Here is an 11,174-nt window from a genome sequence, read left to right on the forward strand (position 1 = left end):
CTCTGGGGCAATGGTTTCTCAAGATTTTGCAAGGGATATTGTGGATAGCAGGCAGTTTTGCCAGGCCTATGGGAGAACAAAAAGGGCTAATGTACTACATGGTAGTTTTCTCCATTGTTTCATGTAGTATCGGGAGGAGTGACCTATTCATTCCAAAAACCTCAGGAGGTGGAGAACTTCATAAATAACCTATAAACTACTTTTGATGTATTTTGTTCCTGATTAGTATAACTGCTGGCACTTTTTCTTTGACAGCCGTGCAGATCTAGTCCCCATTACGCTGACAGCTATGCTGATCTAACTAGCCCCTGTTATGTTTACTCCCCACATACTTTGCCCAGAACTGGGTGTGGTGAAGTTGGAGTCCATATATAAACTGTGTGTTTTCTGTATGGGGGTTTTAAATTATGACAAAACAATATCGAACGGACACGCAGCGAGTGCCATTGCTGAATCCTGAATGCCACAGCTTTGCTAACTGTAAATCATCATGCCTATGATTGCTTTAATGAGCTGCCTGATGCTGAGAGAGTAGAAACATAAAACTCCCTCGTCCAAACCCTGCACTGGTGGGCAATAAGGAATCCTGACTGAATCATTTCCTAACAACCACTAGGTTGTTTTATGTATGGAAAGCTGGCCTCTCGTAAAGGTAGTGATGTTGAAAAGCTGCTTCGGCTGCTGCACAGAGGAGCTGAGGAATCTGAAGATGCATACACAGACTACAGTGAACAGCAGCGACTCAGGGCTGTCTTCACATTGTTGGGAATCCTGAGAACAGATCTCTGATTCAGATTGTCATGCCATTGCTGGTGGATATCTGCAGCATGGACCTAGGGATGATAGTAAGGGAAGTTTCCATGCTCACTTCTGCTTATCTCCTTACATTGTTGCAAGATTGAAATGTAACCATTAAACACATTTAGTGTGCAAACTACGTGTCTGGGGATGCTGGCTTACCTACATGCATTTCAGGTTGGGGTAATAGTTGTTGGATTAATAGTTTATTGTTTGAAAATGGTTTGAAATATAGGAGATGGCAATTCCAGCAGGAATTACTTGTAATCATTTGGTAGAGAGGGTCCTTGACCCAAAACCCTGCTGAGTCCATTACACCCTACACACAACTCAGAGACTGATATAACCATCAGTGGAATGCTTGTTGTGTTATGGAATATAAATATCAAACCTTCCAGATATTTGTTGGGGATGTATCCTGTGTGCGATTGTTGTTTATAATACTTTTCAAAGCCATTTAAGGGTTTGGATGCTGCAGGGGGGATCCTGGTGAGCAGTGACAAGCTGTCTATGTCTGCCCCTGCTGGAGTATCAGAGTATTTAGCTATATTTAGCTTGAAGTGTTCTTTCAATGCCTGATAATGGATGACATTGATCCCACGTGTTGCCAAGTATGTGACTGTTCATCTGTTATAATTTTTTTCATTTCGTTATGTTCTGTTTTGGTCTCTTTTGTGCCCCCTTTGTAGTGTCTTAACCCACCCCTGTTTCTTCCTCCTTCTTCCCTCCTGATCTTAATACTCAGGAAAATTCCACCCTTCATGACAATGATTTTCATCAAGCTTCTGCAGGTGGCTGTAACTAACAGTGACATCTCCCCCCAATTTTCCTGCACCTACCTTGTTCCCTGGAGGTCTGGCAAGTGGTGAGCATCTAGCAAGATAATGCTAAATCTGTGGAATAAGTGTCCTGGGGCATTTCACTGATAGACTGCCCCTCTCGGGGGGTCCTCTGTGGGGAGTAGAATGAGATGCAATAGAGCACATAACACAAAATCCCATTACTCTTGGTTGTAAAATCACACATGACAAAAAATAGTTAACAAATTTGTCCTGGAATATAAAGGGACTTAACACTCCAATTAGAAGAAGAAAGTATACTTATTATTTGAGAGGAAAGGCAGATGCAGTGCTTTAGTAGGGGACACCACTGATGAGGCTGCTAAATTAGAATGTGACTGCTTCCCATCCAGATCCAGAGGGTTAGTCATACTCTTCCATAAAGCACTGATCTGAGTCAATTTCAGATGATCAGGGTGGATTCTTAACCCTTAAAGTCACCATAAATGGATGTGAACTAATCATTGCTAATATGAATGAGCCTGACCTTGATGATCCTGAAACCTTTCATAGGTTATTTTACTAACTTGACGGAGAACCCTATTGTAATTGCTGGGGGATTTTAATTAAGGGCTTGAATCTCTGGACAAATCTTACCCTCAGTGTCAAAACAACTAAAATCAGAATAGTTCTGGAATTGCACATTAAAGACCTGGGACTATGTTATACCTGGCAGTTCATACATCCAACAAGTTGGGATTATTCATACCTTTTCCCCAGTATAAGCGTCCTATTCCTTTCTAGGTTTTTTTTTTTCCCTCTCTCCAGGGACTTGGTTAATTCTGTAGTTGATTCCTGCATGGATAAAATTACTGTCTCTGATCATACCCCTGTAACTCTTTGAATAGCAACAGATCCAAGTAAGTAACAGCCATGTATATGGAGATTGAATTCTTCATGTTTATTAGATCCCTATTTCAATATTCTTACTGGAAAATAAATTTGCCTGTTGAAGACAAATGGACCTTCAGCATCTTCTAGCAGACTATTGTGATAGACACCCAAGCCCTATTTGAGAGGTAGAATTATTAGTTTCACTTTTTCCAAGAAGATGGAACATGGAGAAAATATGATGGCTCTTGAGAAAAAAGTAAAAGAGCTTGATTTGTCTTATGCCACAACCCCATCTTCAGATTTGTTGTGATCCCTGATCAGTTATCGATATGAACTCAACAAGCTTCACTGGGTACAGGCTGAGTTTGCCCTATTTTGACTCAGGTAGGATTTCTGGGAATAAGGTGAAAAAGCTGGCAAGTTGCTGACATACCATCTAAGATGGGGTGGGAAAACTTTTTAACCCAAGCGCCACATCTGGGTATAGAAATTGTATGGCGGGCCATGAATGCTCATGAAATTGGGGGTTGGAGTGTGGGAAGGGGTGAGGGCTCTGGCTGGAGGTGCAGGCTTTGGGGTAGGGCCAGAAAGGAGGTCAGGATGTGGGAGGAGGCTCTGGTCTGGAGCAGGAGGTTGGGCTGCGGGCTCTGGGTGGGGCTGGGGGATGAGGGGTTGGGGGTACAGAAGGGTGGGATGGGGATCAGGGCTGGGGCAAGGGGTTGGGGTGCAGGCTCCAGGTGCCTCTTACCTCAAGCACCTTCCGGAAGCAGCAGCATGTCCCCCCCTCCGGCTCCTATGTGAAGGCACAGCCAGGCAGCTCTGCGCACTGCCCTGTTACGAATTATACCTGAGAGGACATGCACACAATTGCTGCGAATTATACCTGAGAGGACATGCACACAACTGCTGCGAATTACACCTGGTAGGACACACACACAAATGCTACGAATTACACCTGGTAGGACACGCACACAAATGCTGCGAATTATACCTGATAGGTCATGCACAGTTCGAATCTAGGCTGAGGCACATAAACAAAGTCCACAACTGCAGAGTTCCCAAAAGACATTAAGTTTATTACGCTCGAGCGTGATGCCCCCCTGCTAGCCAGGAGGGGACCCTGAATACAGATTATACAAAGGTTATATACTTTTTAGCAAAGCATGTTGCCCTTGTGCATTGGAAACCTTAGCCAATAAACAAACCCTTTTCTTATCTACCACCTATCCCTGCTTGGTGCATTCCTTGTGCTAAACCAGTATGTTAATTACACAGCATGGTCCTAAAGCCATGCATCAGTAACTTTTATTATCAGGATGGGAGGCCTCACATCAAAGGCCAGCAGATAGGGAGTTAGAGACTGACAAAAAACAGATACTGGGAGTCAAGGCAGGCTGGAGACAAGGGGGAGGATTTTCACAGGGATGCAGTATCTAAGGCACACTCCTCCTGGTGCATGATGTGCTTGCTTTTAGACAATGGTGGGCCCCAAACCAAAATGGAGTCACATGTGCTAACTTTTCCTTAACAGCCCCGTCTGCATTGCCCCGTCTGTTCCTAGCCAATGGGAGCTGCAGAGCCCCCTGGCTGCCCCTATGTGTAGGAGCTGGAGGGGGACATGCTACTGCTTCCAGGAGCCACGCAGAGTGGGGAAAGCCCCTGACCCCACTTCCCAGCTGGAGCATGGAAAGCCTTGGACTCAACAACGGGAGCTCGAGGGCCGGATGCAGCCCCCAGGCCATGGTTTGCCCAGCCCAATCTAAGACAAAGGGTCTCAGCATGTGGAATGCCAACCATCTGTATAAACATGGTAAATTATGTACATTATCTAAAGGTTATTAATAGGTCTTTAATTTCTATAATATCTGCATAAACTGGATGCAAACCCCTGCACAGATACTTTGAATCAGATTTTTAGAAACATTACCACAAATTATCATAGCCCATCATGGAAATCTTTCTGCTCCCCTAATGGAGGATGAGTTAATTAAGATGATTAAGAATATGAAAGTGAGGAAAGCCCCAGACCAGCTGGCTTCGCTGCCGAATTCTGTAGACACTTCCTTGAACTCCTATCTGACAAGATAACTGAAATGTTTAATGAGTCATTTCCACCCTGAGGGAAGTCCTACTTTCAGTTTGTCCTAAACCAGGAAGTGATGCCATGCTATGTTCTAATTATAGGTCAGTTTCACTTATTAACAGTAATGTTAGAATATTGGCAAAAGTTCTGGTAGTGAGGCTGGAAAAGGGTTGGAGCTCTCTCATACACCCAAATGAAGTTGGGCTTATCAGAAGCCATTGTGGCTCTGATAACCTTTGACAGCTTACTGGTTAGTAAGTGAAATATAATGACCCCAAACCACAAGCCATTTGAGCCTTAGATGCAGAAAAGCCTTTTGATAGGCTGGGCTGGAGGTATGTGTTTTATGTGCTACAAAAATTTAGATTTGGACCCTTTTGTAGTTCCAGGATCCAACTATTATACTCTCATCCAACCTCTTGCATCACTACCAACAATGCACTGGATGCCACAGCGGTTGAACAAGAGCAAGGCCTTATTCTCTGAAGTTTGTTGGTCTTGTAACAAAGAAAAAGGTACCCTGATGCTGTGCTATGGGACTGTCCAAAGAGTCAGGTAGGTGTGGAAAGAGGTGGATGCAAGAGTTTAAACTGCTCAGCTTCAGCAGGTGAATGTCAGCTGAAAATTATATACTAGGTTGTTTACCTGCTAAGCTGGGTTTAATTCTGCTACAAAGACTTTGGTTCTTGAGGGCTGCAGAGATCACCAAGGGTGCGATTTTACAAAAATTGGAGGAGAAGGCGTATGCCCAAAATAAGAACATTGGTATTTGGACCTATTTGAACAGCCAAAGGAAGAATAGCTTCTCACATAAAGAGCAATTATGTGAATCTGAAGAAACGTAGACCCTGGTTCTAGATGCATTTGGATAAAAATATTGAGATGCCTCAAAGAATGTCAGACTCCATTCTACATAACACTTCCTCTCCCTCTCCCCCACCAGTCTTTTTTTCCTCTCCCTACTCATGTATGTCTTCTCTTATTTTGTTACTGTTACCCCTGCTGTAACGTTATATGTAAGTAGTATTGTCCAGTCTTACAGCTTTGACAAGTTGTAAAATTGTGTAATTCCATAATTCTTTTGGTGATCCCGTGAAGTATGAGTATTTGGAAACATACCAGCTGGACTTACCTTTTGTATTTCTCATTGTTTCTTTATGAAAACCAATCAAGAATTAATCATAAAAATTTAAAAAATCATGGAAACAAGGACTTGATATCAGTTGGTAAATTCAGCCTTATCAATAATGTCCTGTCTATGCTAACAAAACTACTGGGTTGCCAGATCCAGTTACAGTGGGTAATGTGCTAATTTGTGGTTTAAACACAGTTCAGCTCTGCTTGTGTAGACAGGACTGAAGTGTGTTTTAACTATGTTTTCTATTCATCTTGCGTACTTGAACACTGCATTACTCCTTTTAGGAAGAAACTAAACAATTCTGAATAGAACAAGGACAATCATTTTTTTAAACAACTTTTTTTTCTTCCTTTTTGGGGCCCTCTCAGCACGAAGTTTATAAACTTGTTAGCTGTAATCCTGCATAAGTACATTGTTTCCAGCAGGATTCTAATAGAGCTTCCCTAACCGACAAATTTGGACAAATTTGTTTCTGCCCACGCTCCCACCCGGTTCTATGAGACTCTCTCCTGAGGTAGGCTGTAGCACAGTTATAGTACAATTCTTAAATAAAAATCTTTGTCAGTGCTGGTTGAGAATCAGTACTATGAGGATGGTGAGCCATAGCCATGTTTTAGAGAGAGAGATGGTTGTCTGGTGTTTCAAATCCATGTGGTTAGAGATAGGCAGCATAATTCAATGGGTGGTACACTGGATTGGAAATAAGGGATTGTGGGTTCGGTTTCCATCTTTGATATAGACTTCCTCTATCAACTTGGACAAATCACTGCACCTTTGTACTCACTTTGCTTGCCTTTAAAATTGCAATAATGCTTACTTACCTTTTGCAAAGCATTTGGAGATCTGTGGATGAAAAGAGCTACGTAAGTGCTGTGTTTTTACATTTGCTGTTGATTCTTTAATGTGTCATTTACAGGGAATTAGTGGTATACAAGTTGCCACTTGCTGGAGCTGATAGTGGGGTCCATTTAAACCTTAGTGTATCCTGCCATTTGAGATATTTCCCACCACATCCGAGAGACTGCATCACCTAAATGCTCAAGAGTCTGGGTCTCATGAAAAGAGAGGAGGGATGTTAGTTTGGAAATGCTTGACCAAGACAGAAATATAATGGAGTGTTACAAGGGTTAGGGCAGTGGTGCCCAAACTTTTCCTGTTGCGCCCTCCCTTTACAGTAATGGAATCTATCCGCGTTTTCTTCCCCCCTTACCACTCCCCCCCATTACTGCACAGTTGGCTCAGCAAAGGAGCTTAGGCTGAACGTGGAACTATATGCCTGGACAAAAGAGAAAATTTAGTCTGCACTCACAACATAAATCCGTACCGACTCAACACTTTTATGAATCTCAAAGAAAGAAAACTGGGTTCTCCAGATGCAAACCATCAGGTCCACAGCCTTCCACATAGTAACCATCCACCACAAAACACCAGTTTTGATGTGTTGGATGAGGTGTCAACAGACCACTCCCCTTAATTGCCACAGTTGACCAACCTATCCTACCCATTTGGCTACTGCTTTGCCACATTCCACAGCACCTGGGAATGCATAACATTGGACCAATGGGTCTTGGAAATCATTCGCAGTGGGTATTCCATCCACTTTACTTCCCTCTCCCCCTCCCCAATTCCCTTCCCCATCCCTCTTCAGGGACCCTTCTCATGAGAGTTCACTACAACAAGAAGTGTATCACCTCCTCCAGTTAGGAGCCTATGACGCATGACCAGAAAGGGTTAAGCGTCCTGCAGAGTAAATTACTCAAATTCAACCCTTAAAAACATATAAGGAGATAATGTTTGTGGTTTTGTGTATTTACATATATATTGGTAGATGTTAACAATGTAATCAAATAGTCCCTGTCTATGCTGTACTCTGTTAATTCAGAGATCAAAAGAACATCTTAGCATTTAAATGAACTGTAAACACAGGATATCACTGTATTCATCTCTCTTTGAAGTACATAGCCAATCATCTATGAATGGTGGGAAAACAGGCAATTGTCTTATGTTAATTTGTGTAGCTAAGTACCGGTGATGGACCTACTTCAAAGTCGCCCTGATTGCCTATTGTAAGCCAAGGGACTCCAACCTGTCAAAGAAGGCCTGAAATTATATAAAAGATCCTTGGGTCCTGATCCTGTCATCTCGATCTGCTTAAGCTTCATCAGGGACGTTTGAGTCACAAGATTGAGATCCCAGTTTAGCGGGAACACCCTGAATATGATATTGGAAATTTAACTATAACCTATGGACTAAATTCTAAAAGAACTCTTTGCAACTACAAAGTTCATCATCTCTGCTATGAATCCGAACCTCAATAAATTGAACTCATGTCTGTATGTATATTAATCTTTTAACCATACTCTCTCTCTTTTCTTTTTTAATAAATTTTAGTTTAGTTAATAAGAATTGTCTGTAAGCGTGTATTTAGATAAGATTTGGAATATTCTTTAACCTGGGAGGTAATGTGTCCGATCCTTTGGAATTGGTAGAACCTTTTCTTTTATATGATGAATAGGATTTTCATTAATCCTCATCATATTTGACTTGGGTAACTAGGTGGAGGCCTGAGCCTGGGTTACTTTAAGGGAACTGTGTAGACTTCTGAGTAACCAGTGAGATCTAACAGAAGCTGTTTTGTGCTGGCTTGGTAAATCTAAGTATTGGAATATCCACCAGCTTTGGGGATTGCCTGCCCCATTCTTTTAGTTCACCCTAATTGAGTGATCTCAGCTAGCTCCTCCAGGACCCTGGTCACATAGAACCGGTACCTCAACATCTACGAGGCAAAGGTTTTTTCTCTTGCTATTTCCTAATACCCAAGAGAAAGGGCGGTTGGAGGTCTCAAGTTTGTCAAAGCTCAAAAATTCAAGATGGTCACTGTAGCAACAACTATTCCAGCACTGGAACAGGGAGTCTGGTTTTCGGCCCTCAATGTTCATATCTCAATCTTACTGTCCCACAGACAGTTCCTCAGATTTACCCTAGGACAAGACCACTACCAGAACAGAGTACTCCCCTTTGGGCTATCGTCGGCTCCAAGGCTCTTTCAGTAGTGGGCTCTTACCTATGCTCTCAGGGGATCATAATCTACCCCTGCCTAGACAATTGCCTCCTCAGAGCCCACTCCTTCAGCGAAGTCGACCAGGTTACCAAAACTGCAACAGACTTGTTCACAGAACTGGGCCTACAGATCAACACCCAGAAATCAACCCTCATCCTGGTACAATGCCTGGAATTCATAGGGGCTGACCTCAATTCATTACAGGTCAAAGTGCTCCTACCCCCCACAGGTTCCTCTCCTTAATCACACTCAGAGAGACAGTACAAAACAGCCCCCAAATATCAGCCAGACACTGCCTCCATCTCTTGGGGTATATGGCAGCCAGCACAGCGGTGATACCTCATGTCAGGCTTCCCATGTGGTGAAATGAGGTGCAGCTTGGTCTACAGACCAAACAGAGAGACACTAGACAAACCTCTGTCGCTGCTCACCATGGTCAAAAACTCCCTGGATTGGTGGAAAACCCCAGCAAACTTTGCAAACTTTTCGCAAACTTCTCTGTTGTTACTTCTCACCACTGACACATCCCTCATAGGTGGGGTGCACATCTAAATGACTTTACAACACAAGGCAAATGGTCATCCACGGAGACATGCCTCCACATAGAATCATCGGACTGGAAGGGACCTTGAGAGGTCATCTAGTCCAGTCCCCTGCACTCATGGAAGCATTAAGTATTATCTAGACCATTCCGGACAAGTGGTTGTCTAACCTACTCTTAAAAAATCTCCAATAATGGAGATTCCACAACGTCCCTAGGCAATTTATTCCAGTGCTTAACTACCCTGACAGTTAGAAAGTTGTTCCTAATGTCCAACCTAAATCTCCCTTGCTGCAGTTTAGGCCTATTGCTTCTTTTCCTATCCTCAGAGGTTAAGAAGAACACTTTTTCTCCCTCCTCCTTGTAACAACCTTTTACGTACCTGAAAACTGTTATCATGTCCCCTTTCAGTCTTCTCTTTTCCAGACTAAACAAACCCAATTTTTTCTATCTTCCCCCATAGGTCATGTTTTCTAGACCTTTAATCATTTTTGTCGCTCTTCTCTGGACTCTCTCCAATTTGTCCACATCCTTCCTGAAATGTGGCGCTCAGAACTGGACGCAATACTACAGTTGAGGCGTAATCAGTGCAGAGTAGAGTGGAAGAATTACTTCTCAGGTCTTGCTTACAACACTCCTGCTAATACATCCCAGAATCATGTTTGCCTTTTTTGCAACAGCGTTACACTGTTGACTCATATTTAGCTTATGGTCCACTATGACCCCCAGATCCCTTTCCACAGTACGCCTTCCTAGGCAGTCACACACAAACTGCAGCTGAAGTTTACCCTCAAGGTGACTTCCCCTTTTCACATGAACCAACTGATCCACCTTCCGACATTTTACCCTAAGCCTCACTGTGATAAAAGAGAGGCTATACTGCAGACACTAGATGTTAGGAGAGCCCTGGCCTTTTACTTGGATAGGACGAAGGCTTTTAGGAAGTCTCCCAAGATTTTCCTTTCTACTGTGGAAAGATCCAGTGGGGACACACATCTCAAAGAACCATTTTTACTGCACAAAATGAGTAACTTCTTTGTTTCTTATGATATATAACTGAAATCTAGACATTAAGCATAGCTTTAAATATTTGTCTTGTTTGTTAAAAATAAAATCTAAATTCTCCAGATTTCTCATTTTCTGTTGTTCAAGTGTGCAATTTGCAATGAGAGCTGCTTGGCCCTACCCTGACATTTTTCCGATTGTTTCTTGAGGTCAAAGAATAAAGAAAAAATGCATTAAAAATAAAAATATTTGCCTTGTTGAGCTGTAGGATGTCATTACTAGATCTAAGAACCCCAGAACAAAATTATTTAAATGGCCTGTGCTCTTGCATTTCCCCGGGGGGCCCTTTGGGGTTTAAGAGAGAAATAATAGGGAGGTGGTGTTAATGGGCACTTCTTCTCTTCTAGTTCTGTGAAACTTACAACCAGCAAAGGAAGATGCTCACTACTGGGAAAAGCATGTGGGAAATCGTTAGCAGTTCATTCCTGGGCCATGTGTGCAGTGGATGGCACCTGACAGACCTCCTGTGTTCCTGCCAGTGCTGCAGCTGCCTTCCCCCAGAGCAGTGGTTCTCAACCGGCACATGTAGAGGTCTTTTGGGAGTACATAAACTCAGCTAGATATTTGCCTAGTTTTACAGCAGGTTACAGAAAAAGCACTAGCAAAGTCAGAATAAACTAAAAATTTCATACGAGTTTATACTGTGTTGTACACTGAAATGTAAATAGATATTCCAATTGATTAATTTGATAATTAGAGGGTTAAAAAGGAGAAAGTAAGCACTTTTTCACCAACAGGGTGCTGTGACGCGTTTTTATTTTTTTGTGAGCAAGTAGTTTTTAAGTGATAAGTGGTAAAACTTCAGGTACCCAGAG

Source organism: Lepidochelys olivacea (genome assembly GCF_965140295.1).
Source record: "Lepidochelys olivacea isolate rLepOli2 genome assembly, chromosome: 7".
NCBI lineage: Eukaryota > Metazoa > Chordata > Testudines > Cheloniidae > Lepidochelys > Lepidochelys olivacea.